Below are 16,504 nucleotides of genomic sequence, written 5' to 3' on the forward strand. Positions count from 1 at the left end.
AGCAAGTGATAGGTGGTTCCATTTAAGAGAGGGAGAGAAGCAAACGGAGGAACCGAGAACAGAAATAGGCAGTGATTGGTGGAGATGGCAAAGGGCTGCAGATCGCAGAGCCTGATAGGTAAGGAAGATGGACCATGGAATCATGTGAGGGAGGTGGGGAAGGCAGATGGCCACAGTGAGGAAAGGTACCCAGAGGAGGACTGTGTGTATGATGGGCAGATGAAGTGGATGGAGAAGGGGAAAGAAACAAATATCACTAACCTGCTGTCTCACCAGAAACTTGCACGATTCCCTATACAAGGCCATTTTATTGCTTAGATTTTTCAGATGATACTAAAACCAGCCTCAAAAATATACTTATATAGAGAAGCTCAAAACATCCCACCACACTTTAGGGAGGAAAGACTTAGGGAGAAAATTTGAGGCCTTGGCAGCTGAAGGCACAGCCACTAATCTCTTTGTGGTGTAGTAGAGGCTGATGCTCTTAGCTTAGGGTAGCTTTTGCACATCATCTGTTATCCTAAGTTGACAGAGTGAGGTCTTGATCCAATGAGGGTGGAGGTCAGGCTTAGCAGCAATGCTCTCCTATGAGGAGAGACTGCACAGACTCGCTTTGGCTGAAGAGCAATGCAGGAGTATAAAGTTAGCAGGGGGATAGATTGTCATGGTCAGATCTGGCGATTGCCCATTACCTCTTTAATTGGGCCCTAACCCCCTTGCCTGATTTCCAATCGTTCCCAGTTCAGCAAATTACACTCACCTGCTTCCCATCAGTAACTGCAGGATAAAGACCCTGGAATCTCACCAAGGAGCTGCCAGTTCGTTGGACAAATCTTGTATAAGTAACCGTGTTTCATGGTTATTTAGGTCTGGCAGTTCTGCATCGTCTCCTGGATTCTCCACGTGAACTTTGTCTCTGCATAAAGACTCTGAAATACCTGCTCTCTGTTCTCAGTGGTGCTAATGCCTAATGACTCTGCCTCAGCACCTGTGTCCTGCACCTGGGTTCGTCCCCAGCCACATCCCTGCAACATAGACAGACAGACAGACATACTTTATTGATCTCAAGGGAAATTGGGTTTCGTTACAGCCGCACCAACCAAGAATAATGAAGAAATATAAAACCATAAATAATTAAATAATAATAACTAAATTTAGCCAAGTGGAAATAAGTCCAGGACCAGCCTATTGGCTCAGGGTGTCTGACACTCCGAGGGAGGAGTTGTAAAGTTTGATGGCCACAGGCAGGAATGACTTCCTATGACGCTCAGTGTTACATCTTGGTGGAATGAGTCTCTGGCTGAATGAACTCCTGTGCCTAACCAGTACATTATGGAGTGGATGGGAGTCGTTGTCCAAGATGGCATGCAACTTGGACAGCATCCTCTTTTCAGACACCACCGTCAGAGAGTCCAGTTCCACCCCCACAACATCACTGGCCTTACGAATGAGTTTGTTGATTCTGTTGGTGTCTGCTACCCTCAGCCTGCTGCCCCAGCACACAACAGCAAACATGATAGCACTGGCCACCACAGCCTCGTAGAATATCCTCAGCATCGTCCGGCAGATGTTAAAGGACCTCAGTCTCCTCAGGAAATAGAGACGGCTCTGACCCTTCTTGTAGACAGCCTCAGTGTTCTTTGACCAGTCCAGTTTATTGTCAATTTGTATCCCCTGGTATTTGTAATCCTCCACTATGTCCACACTGACCCCTTGGATGGAAACAGGGGTCACCGGTGCCTTAGCCCTCCTCAGGTCCACCACCAGCTCCTTAGTCTTTTTCACATTAAGCTGCAGATGAATCTGCTCACACCATGTGACAAAGTTTCCCACTGTAGCCCTGTACTCCACCTCATCTCTCTTGCTGATGCAGGTTAGGTAGTCATAACCGTGGCTATGGGTATGTCACAAAAACTTACAGATGTATGGTGGAGAGCATTCTGACTGGTTGCATTACCTCCTGGTATGGAGGTTCCAATGCACAGGTTTGGAAGAGGCTGCAGACTCAGCCAGCTCCATCATAGACACAACCTTCCCCACCATCGAGGGCTTCTTCTAAAGGTAATGCCTCAAGAAGGCAACATCCATCATTAGAGACCCTCGCCGTCCAGGACCTGTGCCTCTTCCCATTACTGCCATCAGAGAAGATGTACAGGAGCCTGAAGAGCCACATTCAACATTTTAGGGACTGTTGCAAAGAACGGGCGAACCCAAATGTAGGAGATAGAGTTAGGACGCAGACGAGGGCATGAGCGTGGTGGGAGCTGAACGGCAAACAGGAGGGTGAACGGAGGAGCGGGAGGCAGGCAAAACTTTTCTTGACACAGGGCGTTGCTGGAGCTGAACGGCAAACAGGAGACAGGCGGCAGGCAACGCTTATCATGACACGGAGCATTAAATGGAAAGGCAAACGGCAGGCAATACTTATCTTGACACGGAGAGACAGTTACACAGGTAAACCTCGGTACTGAAGTAAAACTTAGAATACACAATCCTAAACACGAGGAAATCTGCAGATGCTGGAAATTCCAGCAGCACACACAAAATGCTGGCGGAACGCAGCAGGCCAGGCAGCATCTATAGGAAAAAGTACGAGACCCTTCATCAAGCTAACACAATCCTAAGTGTCCAGGAACGTGAATTACCACACTGGCTGAAACAACGATCTGGCAATGAGTGGATGGAAAGCCGGGGTTTTTATGCTGCAGGTTTAGATGAGAATCAGGTGCCGCAATCAAGGAGTCTAGAAGAACACAGGGAAAAGGGAATTAGGAGAATATGAGGAATTAACGGTCAGGACCGTGACAAGAACAGCCTGTTCCCCATTGCCGTCAGATTTCTCAATGGTCGATGAATCCAGGAATACTCCCTCACTATTCCTCTTTAGTACTAATTACAGTATTTTTTATTTATTGTAACTTATATTAATTTTACATATTGCAATGTACTGTTGCCACAGCAACAAATTTCATGAAATATGTGAGTGATTCTGATTCTGAAGGAGTACAATAAATTTTCACCAGATCATTGAGATGGTGGGTTGTTGCATGAGAAACTAAGTGGAGAAAGGTTGTGTTTATTTGAATTAACTCACATGAGAAAATAATTGAATTACAATACTGTGCAACGGTCTTAGGTATATATATATAGCTAGGATGCCTAAGTCTTTTACACAATACTGTATTTGTCAAAGTGGAGCAGAGAACAAGTTTGTAAATCTGGCGGGAGCAAAGGATGTTGGGAATGGCGAGGGTGGAGCACCACGGGAAGGGTGGCAGAGTGCTTGAGGCAGACGGTGCCTCAGGTGCAGACATACCCAGCTCTAACACCACGCAAGTCATTTGATTCTAGTCAATTGGTTTATTGATCATTACAGAATGTCTCTCTGCTACTTCTGGCTCCCTCCCCTCCCCGCTCCCTTCCCCTTTTCCCAATCATGATTCCCCCCCGCCCCCCTTTTCCACTCTCAGTCCACAATAGAGACCCATATCAGAATCAGGTTTATCATCACTCACAGACGTCATGAAACTTTGTTTTTTTCTTGTGGCAGCCACACCGTGCGATACATAAAATTGCTACAGTACTGTGCAAAAGTCTTAGCTTTCCTATCTATATATATATATATATATGTATATATATATGCGTGCCTAAGACTTTTGTCCAGTACTGTATAACTTGAGGAATGAAGCGTAGGAAGCTGCCCAGTGACAAACAAAGCTATTCTTTAAATGTCAAGTCTCAGTTTCCCTCCACACAGGCTGCCTGACCTGTGTTCCTCCAGCAATTTCGGCATCGGCAGTCTCTTTTGTCTCCGCCTTCACTGAGGAACAGCTCTAGAGATAGAGAAAGTAATTTGTGGACTTTACATGGACTTTGATTGGGGTGAAGGGTGGAAGGCAAGGGAGGTTGGTGAAGGACATTTGAATCCACATTTTCAGTCTAAGGCCCATCCTACAGTATTTCTATGCTTTTGTGAGGAAGTTACTGATTGACTTGGAGCTTGGCCTCTGCATACACATACACAAATACAGTCTGTGTGCTGGATAACTGAGGACAGAGTGATCTTGGTTCAGGTGTATAAACAGCAAATAATGAACAGCTCCCTATTCATTCTGTGATTAACACCACCTCATCAGGTGGAAATGATAAAGCTAAGATCATAGAACATTGAACAGTACAACACAGAACAGGCCTTTCGGCCCATGATGTTATGACGACCTTTTTTCCTTCTTCAATATCAACCTAAAGGCTGATTTCTACTTGTGCATTGGGGTTTTCTCCAGTTTCCAAAGACATACGGATTGGTAGGTGAATTGCTCATTGGAAATTGTCCCGCGATTAGGTTGGGATTAGATTGGGGGTTTACTGGGCCTATTCCACATTGTATCTCAAATAATAATTAACTAAACTTCCCTGGTAGTTCATTCATGCAGACACCACTCTCTGAGAGAAACAGATTCCCATTAAATATTCCACCTTCCACCCTAAACCTATGACCTCTGGTTCTAGACTCACCCAACCTCAGGAGTAAAATCTTACATATGCATTCACCCTATTTATATTCCAATTCGTCTTCCTCAGATCTGAGATGAATGATTCTACATTGAGATTCATTTACCACAGTTTTAATTAACTCACTTGCCTGGAAATTTATTGTCAATGTCAAGGTCAAGTTTATTGTCATTTGCCCAAGTACAAGTGTGCACAGGTGCAATAAAAAACTTACTTGCAGCAGCAACACAGGAACATAAATTCAGATAAGTAGCATTCACAAAAAAACCCAGAAATTAAACATAAATTATATATAATTTTTACAGGAAAGAACACAATCCATTTTAATGCAAAGTGTTTGAAGTGGTTATTGTGTTGCTGAACTGTAGAGTCCAGGGGTTAGGCTGGTTGGTTCAGGAACTGAACATTGAAAGGAAGTCCAATCACAAACAAGAGAAAGTATTCAGATGCTAGAAATCTAAGCAACACACACAAAATGCTGGAGGAGCTCAGCAAGCCAGGCAGCATTTTTGGAAAAGAGTAAACAGTCGATATTTCAGGCTGAGACCCTTCATCTGATGAAGTTGAAAGGAAGTTGCTGCTCTTGAACCAGGTGTGGTGAGTCTCTGGACTTCTGTACCTCCTACCCAGTGGTACCTGCAAGAAGGTGGCATGGCCCTGATGGTGGAGAGCTTTGATAATGGATGTCGCCTTCTTGAGGCAGCACCTCCTGTAGATCCTACTGATGAAGGAAGAGGGATGTACTCATGATATATTGGGCTAAGTCCACTAATCTTTGCAGCTTCTTAAGTTCCTGCACATTCGAATCACTGTATCAGATAATGACGAAACCAATCAGCATATACAGTATACAGTACATTAACGGAAATCTGTTAGAATGTTGACAACCTGAAGCTCCTTAACCTCCTAATGAAGTAAAGACCCTGGTGTATCTTCCTTGTGGTTGCACCTTTGTGCTGGGCCCAGGATTGAACATTAGGGCTAACCTGCCATAGAGTGGTTACAATATTTTGCATACCAATTTCAAAATTGAATTTAATGATTTCAATAGAATGAATTTCAGAGGCATAGCGTCGCACACTATTATGACTGTACACCATCCCTGTGGGTTTTAAGTTTACCTGAAACAAAAAGAAAACAGCTGGAGGAGCTCGGCGAGTCGGGGGAGATAGAGTCTGTTATAGTTTTGGATTGAGTCCCTTCATATGGTGTAGATCTCATCGGAACATCAACTGCCCATTTTCCTCTACGGCGGCTGCCCGAGATGCTCTGAGCTTGATGTTGTGGTACTCGCTGAGCTTGGCAATTAGCTTGCAGTCGAGATGACATCCTCAGTGCGCAGTTGTTTGTGTTTCTCTCTAGGAGTGCTCTTATTGATATAGGCCCCCATTTGCTAACCTCAATCCTCACTGGCTATCTTTTCTATTGACCTCTGAGTTCTATTGGCTGATGTTTCTTTGGCTCTTAGGAGTTTGTAAAAGGTGCCTACTTCAATATGTTTACAGAGTTATCAGACAAGAACCACGCTTCTAAAAGCTCTTGTGCCTGCTTCGTGTTTGCTTGCGCCAGAGCCTCCACTGTGTGTCCCAGTTAAAGTGGTGTCCTTCTTGGCCTTCATGTACCGAGATCAATGACAGTGGATCACGTCTCCATACCGCCAGTTAGTGTTTCTGTAAGCGAGTTGAGAGTTTACATAGTTCTTGTTGCAGTCTCCACAGGTGACCCCGTACACCACATTGCTTTTGTCAGTTGGTTCTTGAGGCAAGCTTCCTTAAAGTCGCAGTTGGTTTATGAGTGATTGTGATGCCATGAAGTTTGAGCAGTTGAGTTGTCATTTCTGATGTATTCTTGATGTAGGGCAAGGTCACGTGTTTCAATGCGCGTTGAGTAAGGTCAGTAACTTTTTCTCTTTATTAAGCATCTCCTGATGTAATTCCATAGGTATCCATTGTTCTGGAGCACTGAATTTCTCCAGCAGTTTGTCTCTCACTCCAGGTACTGGTATCTGCAGTCTCTAGATAAAGCTACCTGACAATTTGTGACTTCCTGCTCCCATCTATAAAACATACCAAACTTTGAACTTAGTGTCATCTTCAAATATGGAAAGTTTAACTAAGTGTAAAGACATGTCCTTGCATTCCCACCAGCTCACCTCAGATCCTACCGAGTCGGGGTGATTACCTTAGCAACCTGCACAGCTTTGAAATCTGGGAAGAAGCAGGTGCACATGTAGAAAACTCATACAGTAACAGGGGGAACTTGCAGACTCCACACACACAGGACTGAACCCGGATCTCTGGCACCGTGAGACAACAAATCCACTAGCTGTGTCACTGTGAGGCCCAGTTATTAAGAAACATCTAGAGATCAGCATATTTTAGCAGGGATATCCTGCCAAATGTCACATCAGTTAGTGAGTAAAGTAACCAGATGCTTTAATTATCTTCAAGATCTTTAGTTCTATACAGCAAGCAATGGGGGAAGCATCATTGTTGGAATCTCATCTTAACCCTACTTTGCATTTACCCAGTAAATACTAATATAAGGGGGCATAATTTTAAAGAGATTGGGGGGGGTATGTCAGAGGCACTCCTGGGGGTGGTGATAGAGAGGAATACTTAAAAGACATTTAAGAGATTCTTTGATAGGCAGATGGATGATAGAAAAATGGAGGGCTATGTTGAAGGGAAGGGTTAGATTGGTCTTAGAGTAGGCAAAAAGGTGAGAGGTGAAGGGTCTATACTGTGCTATACTGTTCTACAGTATATTCTGCTTTCTTCACAACCTTTAATGACCTTGAAATCTTAAGCACTTATCTGAGTAAAATAACGAGTTAAAATTTCATTGGCACTACTCCCCAACTAACTTACTTCTGTCCATTATGCCACTGGCACTCAGGATAGCAAGTAAGGTCCTCCATCTCTGTCTGTCCTTGGCCATCTTCTCTATTGTTCCCCAGGTGTGGTTCAGAGAGCTCATTTCTGCCTCTGTGGTACGGCGCCAAGTTGCCTTTGGCCTCCCGCATTTCCTCTGCCCCTCAGGGGTCCAATGAAGTACTGTCTTGATGACGGAGTTGGTCTCTGTTCTCATCACGTGCCCAATCCATCTCCAACGTTTCCCCATGACGATTGTGGCCATGTCCTCTTGGTGACACTGAAAGAGTAGGATGTGGTTGGAGATCTTTCATGGCCAGAAAGTACACAGGATCTTCTGGAGGCTCATGGTGTGGAATGACGACCGCTTGGTAAGGTCACTCTCTGTCATGCACCAGCATTCTGACCCATAGTGGACAGAACACAGCTCTGGTGTAGCTTCACCTTGGTGTGGACCCTGTACTTGATTAATAAACACTTCTCGGGCTTCAGGCAGTTACAGTTTTCAATTATAAAAAATGTTTCAATGACAAAGTCTACCATCTTCTTTAGGGATGGTGCCTGGGCAAGTCTAGTCTGGTGGCATTTATACCCAGGTAGTCTGTTCATCCTGATTGGTTAGTGCTTTTCTAATTAGACTTCCACTCTCCCACCTTGTTTACAATCAAATTCCAGTTCTTACTTAGAGCGAGACCTTTGTCTTCGTTAAAATTCTTTTCCTCTGGTTTTACTTCATTGGCTTCCTTCACCAGGAAGTCCCAATGGCTCAGTAGCTTTGTACCATTGAAGTCAATCCTATGGCCATTGCGAATGCAATGTTCTGCTACCTCTGATTTCTCCAGGTAATCCAAATGGCTACAATACCTCTGCCCCTTGATGCCGGTTTCCACTGTGCGTCCCATCTGACTGATATACACTGCTCCCACATTCACAGGGAATCCTGTAAACGCCAGCCAATCTAAGTCCCAGGTCATCTTTGACTCGTACAAGATGTGATTTGAGCTTCCTTTACGGGTTAGTGGATGGTACTACAGTAATCCAGTATTTCTTCAGGATCCTGGCGATCCTTCCAGAAACCGTGGAAGTATAGGAAATTCAGGCAGTAGTGATGGGCTCCCCCTCGTTGTTAGGTTTCCTGATATTTCTGTCAGCCCTCTTAAGGGCCTGATTGATTTCCTTCACCTTGTGGCCATTCTTTAGGAATGTCGTGCATAGTCATCTTATTTCCTCGGGGAGACTCTCCGGGTCTGAAATATTTTACGCACGGTGATGAAAGTAGAAAGAACTGCCCCACTTTAGGAGGCATGATGGTGGCCATTACTGTTGGGGTACAAGTCCACGTGAGTGGGTTTCTGATAGACACCGTGTCCGAGGCTGCTGTCTGGTTTCCATCATATTAGAATGTCCAGGAACAGGAAGCAACCATTCTTCTCCATGTTCATTGTAAATTGAATGTTTGGATGTATGCTGTTCAAACGGGTGTGGAACTGTTGGACTGCCTGGAGTCCATGAGGCCACACTACGATGGTGTCATTGACTTAACTGAAGAAGCGTTTGGGGTGTAAGGGTGATGAGCTCAAAGCCCTCTCCTCAAAGTCCTCCATGTAGAAATTAGTAATACCTGGCGACGAGGGTGTTCCCACTTTGTCCATTTCTTCAATGTTGTTCCCTTTATAAAAGAAGTATGTCGATGTAAGGGTGTGTTCAAAAAGTTCAAAGGTACCCTTATCAAACCTTGACTCAGGAGGACCAAGCTGTCCTTAACGGGAACTCTCCTGAATAGGGACACCACATTAAAATTGGCCATTATGCTTTCTGGATTCAGCCGGCTGCTGTTTATCATTTTAATGAAGTTGGTCAAATTCTTGATGTGATGCTCACAGCCCGCAACAAAGGGAGGCAGCATGGTCATTAAATGCTTAGTGAGTGTGGTGAACTACAGATACCTGTCTGGACACGCACCCCCCACCCCCCCACCGCCCCCGCTGACTACTCTTGTGGCTCCTCCCACAGACCCCGGTATAAAGGCGATTGGAGCCTGAGCCCTGTCCTCAGTCTCCAGGATGTAGTATGGTGGTCAATTGCTGCTTGTTCTTTCTTCCAGTCAATAAAAGCCGATATCTCGCCTCACGTCTCAGAGAGTTATTGATGGTGAATCAGTGAGGTAGTAAGTCGGGGAATTTATTCCAACTGACAGTAGGCCTCGGTGGGAGGGGTGGGGAGGAAACCTCCTTGTGGATCTTAGGGAGCCCGTAAAGTCCAGGTGATGCCGACACCTGAGGCAGAAGAGATCTTGCCTGTTGGCAGCCTGGATTTCTTCAGTAAAGCGGAGGTCATCTTGATAATCGAACCTGTGGGATCCTGCTGTAGAACTCTGTTGGCGGATCGATCCAGAATCTAAAGAAATAAAACTAGAAGGAATGAATTTTAACAAAGGCGAAGATCTCGCGCTAAGTAAGAATTGGAATTTGATTGTAAACAAAGTGGGAGAGCGGAAATCTGATTCGATGAGAACTAACCAATCAGGAGGAACAGATTACTGGGTATAAATACCACCGGACTAGACTTGCCCAGGCATCATCCCTGAAGAAAATGGCAGCGTTTGTTATCGAAATGTCGGTCAAGCCAGATCCCTGTACCCATACTGAAGACCGGGAAGAGTTTATTCATCGTATAGGCTGGGAAAACACTAGATCCTTTCTCACTGTTCTTGGTTGATTCCCAAATGTTGCTCGTTGATCTGAAAATGTTTTCCCCAACTAAATCCTACTTTTAAACATGATGAGATCTTCTCAGCATTGTTGGATTAGGAGATAGAATTGTTATTTTTCTTGTACTTCCCTTGTAGATTACCATTCTTATGTTTGCCTGTATTTTTTAGATAATCATCTCATATACACTCAGTGGCCACTTTATTAGGTACCTCCTGTGCCTTATTAACTGGGCACTGAATGTATGTACGTGGTCTTCTGCTGCTGTAGCCCATCAGGGTTCGATGTGTTGTGCATTCAGAGCTGCTCCTCCGCACACCACTGTTGTAACACATGGTTACCTGAGTTACCGTCGCCTTCCTGTCAGCAGACAGGAATTACAGACGCATGGGAGAGGAGCTGGCCAAAGTTGATGGATGGGGCCACTAGCAGGGATGACAGCAGAATAGCGATGGCTGGAGTTTTCCGGGAACAAATCGGAGGGCACAGGACAGATACAACACATCCCAAAGAGGAGAAAGGGAGAATGAGGCAACAGTGGCTAACAGAGGAAGTCAGAGACAGAAAAAAAGCAATAATTAGTGGGAAGTTAGAGGATTGCGAAGGGTATAAAAAACAATAGAGGCTAACTAAAAAGCCATAAAGGGGGGAAAAGATGAAATATGATGGTAAGCCAGCCAATAATATAAAAAAAACAAGCATTTATTTTTCAGATATACTAAGAGTAAAAGAGAAGCAAGAGTGAATATTGAACCATTGGAAAATGATTCTGGAGAGGAAGACCATAAGACCATAGACATAGGAGCAGATTAGGCCATTCAGCCCATTGAATCTGCTCCACCATTCCATCATGGCTGATCCTGGATCCCACTCAACCCCATACACCTGCCTTCTCACCATATCCTTTGATTCCCTGACCGATCAGGAAACGATCAACTTCCACCTTAAATATACCCATGGACTTGACCTCCACTGCAACCTGTGGCAGAACATTCCACAGATTCACTACTCTCTGGCTAAAAAAATCCTCCTTACCTCTGTTCTAAAAGGTTGCCCTTCAGTTCTGAAGCTGTACCCTCTAGTTCTGAATAGCCCCCACCATAGGAAACATCCTCTAAGCAACCACCCTATCTAGTCCTTTCAACATGGAATGATGGAACAAACTCGATGGGCTGAATTCCTCAGCTTCTATGTTGTATGACCTTATGGCCTTATGGATGACTGATTAGACATCTGCATTAATGTACAGGTGTGTCTAATAAAGTGGCCTCTGGGTGTACAGTATGTGTAATTGTCTGGTGAATTTCCTGGTAATCGCATTTATCACACTACTTGTATCTGGCAGTGTCACAATTTAATTGTTATCACGAAAGTTTTATTTATCTCGAGTGTGAACAGGAGATATCCACGACAGCTTTTTCCTTTTTTCCCCCTTTCTTTGGCCATTATTCATTCTTGTAACACTTATTTAAACGGCCAGAAGAAACAAGTTTTAGGCCTTATTCTTGATTTATGAACAAGCTCCGGACTGCAAAACACACCAGGATGCAACAGCACCCAAAGGACGTATTCATGAAGTCAACCCGAGTCTGCCAGACGTGTCTCGGGCATGTTACATGCCTCTTGACACCTCATTAACAAAACACATAGGACGCCTGATAAAGGTACGAATCATTAAGCTGAAGTAGACCTATGCCATAATTTGTTAAATGGAAATAAGTTCGTTTATTTATTGAGATACGGCACAGAACTTGCCCTTCCAGCCCTTCAAGCTGTGCCGCCTTGATTTACTTCCAGCTTGATCACTGGGACAATTTACAATGACCAATTAATCTACCAAATGGTAGGTCTTTGGGCTGTGAGATGAAACCGGAGCACCCAGAGGAAACCCACGTGGTCACACGGGTTACAGGCAGCGGTGGGAATTGAACCCGGTTGCCTGGACTGTGAAGCATTGTGCTAACCCCTGCACTACCATGCCGCTCCTATTTCTCTGGAGTCATATAGTAATTTGCCTAGTATACAGTATTGTCTGTTGCAACACTGTCCCCACCCCAATGTCAACATCCTTAAATCTCCAGCTTAGACATCTGGTCTCCCTTGGTAACCAGATGGCCAGCAACATTCCTTCTCAAATGCAGGCTCAATTCCTTCCTCCCATCGCCACCACAAATATTCCAGTTCTCAATGTCCAGTCCAGTTGAGTCAGGTTATGTCACGTTTACTGTCATAAGCACAGCTGTAGTAAAGTTAAAGTCTTGCTTGCACCAGCATCACCAGCATGTTGGTACAAACAACACCAGAGCATAAATTATACATAACAGTGAATACATTTAAAAAGACAATGTAAACACAAGGCGGTGCAAAATAAACGCGAAGACACAATCAAGGACAAGTCCATGGCAGAGGTCTGTAGTGTTCGAATGCTCAGGTAAAGTGAGGGTTGTGCAGGTTGCTTCTGGAAGAGGAGTTTCCAACCTTTTTCTGCCACAGAGCCTTACGATTTACCAAGGGGTTCTAAAGCCTATTGGTTGAAGGAAGTTAATTGTTGTACTTTTTGTTGCATGCCACACCAGCACACCACAGCAAATCCCTAATACATATAAATGTACGTGGCGACTTAAGCTGATCCTTGACCCTTGATCCTGAACCTGGTGATGTGGGACTTCAGGCTTCTGTAGCTCCTGTCTGAAGGTAGCAGCAAGAAGAGGTGGTGATCTGGATGGTAGGGATCCTTGACGGTAGATGTCGCCCCATTCCACAGGGCTGCATCTCTCAATGCTTTCCACCCCAACGTTCAGGCCGGTCAGAAGCAGAATCACTTTTCGTGTCGCCGCCCTATGTGGTGAAATTTCTTGTTTAGTTGCAGCAGTACAGAGCAATACATGAAACCTTTTGTAAGGGACCATAAGAAATAAAATAAATAGTGTAAAAGAGAAATAGTGAGGTAGTATTCATGGGCTCATGAACTGTACCACAACTTTACCACCACCCTTATTTCACCCACTCAACAACCACAAGCAACCCCACTGCCTTCCAGCATTCCACCTGACTTCCTCTAATGATGGGGATGGGGTATTGGCAAGCTCTTTGTACAAGAATTTCTAGATCAGCAGGACTAGCCTTTTCATGACCACGGGACATTCTGGAGCTCAACATGACCAACATGGGCAGCAATTTATTCGTTGGCTCGACCTCCAATTTCAGCAGATACAGTAATGCTTCTATTGAGGCACAAATTCCAAGACACTTAAACAAATAAGAGACTGTCTTCAATAAACTGGAGGGTGTGCTTCGTTATGGCACCTCCCCCTCTTGCTCACTGCTGCTTGAGGATGGTGCTAGAGTTTTGGGTCCTGGGCAAAGCTTAATTGACATGGTTTGTGTATTGGACTCTGTAGTTTATGTTATAATCTGTCCCTGGTTACTCTTTTTTATTGCTATTTTGTGCAAATTTGATCGGCCTGCAGTCAATGAACAGCACGGCGCTAAATTGAACTGAACTAAACTGAACATTCTTATACTGTTTCAATGACTCTGCAGTTTGATGTTTTATATTCTGTGTTTGTTCCTCGCTGGTTTTTTTGTTGTTTGCATGATTTGTTCTTTTTTTTTGGACATTGGGTGTTTGATGTTTTCTTTGAATGGTGTTTCTTTGGTTCGTGGCTAAATGTGGAAGACGAATCTCAGAGTTGTATAATGCATACAAACTTTGATAATAAATCTATTTTGAATCTTTAAGAAGCTGTTCCTAAACATTGAGGGTGTGTGTTCAGGCTCCTGTAGCTCTTCCTTGATGGTGGCAATGAGAATAAGGCATGTCCTGGATGATCCACTGAACTTAGTTGACTTATGATGCATCTGCATTATACTACAGGAAATTACCTTCTTGCTTGACTGCTTTATTTTACGAGCGGCAAAGTTATTAACTATTATCTCCCCAATCTTGGAGCATTCTGCTCTATTAAGTCAAGGTGCTTTGTAGAAGTTATTGTCCATCACATTTCTCAAAGCAGAAACTGATCACCTCTGGGTGCTGATTAGCACAAGGTACACACAATAAACATGTAAAGCCTGCAATAAGAGGAAAGTCGAGCCGAAACAGCACACGCAAAATGCTGGAGGGACTCAGCAGGCCAGGCAGCATCTATGGAAAAAAGTACAGTCAATGTTTTGCCCTGAGACCCTTCATCAGTCCCTGATATGCTCCTGATAGGGTCCTTGCTCAAAACGTGGACTGTTTACTCTTTTCCATAAATGCTGCCTTGCTTGCTGAGTTCCTCCAGCATTTTGTGTGTGTTGCCCATTATCACCTTCCTTATTTATCAGATTTCAACACCAGTACCCTTTGTATCCCCAGTTATCACCCTTCATTTTTATACCTGGGTCCACTTATTTCCCTCCTTAGACTATAAGACCATAAGACATAGGAGCAGAATTAGGCCATCTGGCCTTCTGAGTCTGCTCCACTATTCAATCACGGCTGATCCCTTTTCTTCTTCTTGTATTTCCCTCCTTGTCTGCTTCCATCCATCATCTTTTCATCTGTGTTTCCCAACTCCACCCCTACCCTTACCTGGCTCTATGTGTCCCCCATCAGTCTACCAATCATCTACCAGCCCCAGTCAAGCCCCTTCCTTCTCTTTTTATAACACCTGTCTTCCCTCTACTATTCTCAGTTCTAATACAGGATCTTGACTCAAATTGCAAACACGAGGAAATCTACAGATGCTGAAAATTCAAGCAATACACACAAAATGCTGGTGGAACTCAGCAGGCCAGGCAGCATCTATAGGGAGAAGTGCTGTCGACATTTCGGGCCGAGACCCTTCATCAGGACTAACTGAAAGGAAAGATAGTAAGAGATTTGAAAGTAGTGGGGGGAGGGGGAAATGCAAAATGATAGGAGAAGACTGGAGGGGGTGGGATGAAGCTAAGAGCTGGAAAGGTGATTGGTGAAAGTGATTCAGAGCTGGAGAAGGGAAAGGATCATGGGACGGGAGGCCTCAGGAGAAAGAAAGGAGGTGGGGGGGGGGGGGGGGAAGCACCAGAGGGAGATGGAGAACAGGCAAACAACTTGACTCAAATTGTCAGCTGCTACCCCCAGAGATGCTGGTTGACTCAGAAATCCTTTGGCGGAGGGAGAAAGTTAATAGAAACTTGATAGGTAACGTTTTCCGCATGTATGGAATGAGCTGACAGAGGAAGTCTTGTACGTTAGTGATGCACCATCAATAAACTCACTCTGAGATGTAAAAAGCAAGATATCGGCTTTTATTGACTGGAAGAATGAACAACACTACATCCTGGAGAATGAGGCCGGGCTCAGGCCTCAATCGCCTTTATACAGGGGTCTGTGGGAGGAGCCACAGGAGCAGTCAGCAGCGGTCTGTGGGAGGAGCCACAGGAGCAGTCCAGACAGGTATATGTAGTTCACCAGTTAGCATCTTTTAAAATACATTCGGACAAATATACGGCTAGGAGAGATGTATAGGGATATAGGTCAAATGTAGACAAATAGGATTAGTTCGATAGGCATTATAAATTCAAGAGATCCAGCAGATGCTGGAAATCTAGAGCAATACACACAAAATTTTGGAGGAACTCAACAGGTCAGGCAGCATCTATGAAAATGAATGAACAGTTGACGCTTGGGGCTGAGTCCCTTCATCAGGACATTTCGGGTCTATGGACCAGTTGTAACCAAGGGCCTGTTTCCACGCTTATATGATTCTGAGACTCTGTAACAACTTATTCTTTCTTCAGATTCTAGAGTTTCTTGTCTCCCCCCCCCCCACCCCCTACCCCCCACCCCCTACCCCCTACCCCCTACCCCCTACCCCCTACCCCCTACCCCCTATTTACCTGATATGTTTTATCCCACTGTTCCCACTTTTCCCCTCACAAAGATGGCTACCGCTCGTCTCGTCACTGAGCATGCGTGCCATCCGCAGGGAAAGCCTGATATTTTCGTCGCCGGGTAACATTGCCTTCTATTTGGACAACACTCCTGAGACCGGTATCCACAAAAAATACATAAAACCATGCCCAAGTTATGCATGTAACTCTTTAAATGGAGTGGAGCTGGAGTTGCGAGTGGTAGTTGACCGGATTTGGGTCCTTCCTGAGGGGAGTCGCGGCCTGCAGGGCGCCAGGCGACAGCGTTGCGCTTTTGGGAGGAGGTCGGAGCCCGGAGCAAAAGGTCTCCGTGTCAGGACGGCGAAGTAAGTGAAGGGAATTTACCACTGGCGTGGCTCCGAGCCGTGCTTACCGTCTCTGGTGGGGAGGGGTGAGGTGGAGGAGGGAACTTGTACGCAGGCTATTTTGGGCCCGTGTTAAATGGGCCGCCGGAAGCCCCGGAGTCGAGCCGAATTGTTGGCCGCAACAGGCAGGCGAGGCACTCCAATC

The 16,504-nt window shown here is 45.0% G+C and overlaps 1 protein-coding gene across 1 annotated transcript in view; it reads left to right on the plus strand.

Moving 5' to 3' along the window:
* The first annotated feature begins 16,025 nt into the window (after positions 1-16,025).
* The window catches only part of akap17a (A kinase (PRKA) anchor protein 17A), a 42,273-nt gene continuing 41,794 nt past the window's right edge, over positions 16,026-16,504 (plus strand). The window contains exon 1 of the mRNA XM_073044200.1: positions 16,026-16,320. The gene's annotated coding sequence lies outside the window, so the exon portion shown is untranslated. The remainder of the gene's footprint in view (positions 16,321-16,504) is intronic.

The sequence above is a fragment of the Hemitrygon akajei genome, chromosome 4, assembly GCF_048418815.1.
Source record: "Hemitrygon akajei chromosome 4, sHemAka1.3, whole genome shotgun sequence".
In the NCBI taxonomy this organism is placed as follows: Eukaryota; Metazoa; Chordata; class Chondrichthyes; order Myliobatiformes; family Dasyatidae; genus Hemitrygon; species Hemitrygon akajei.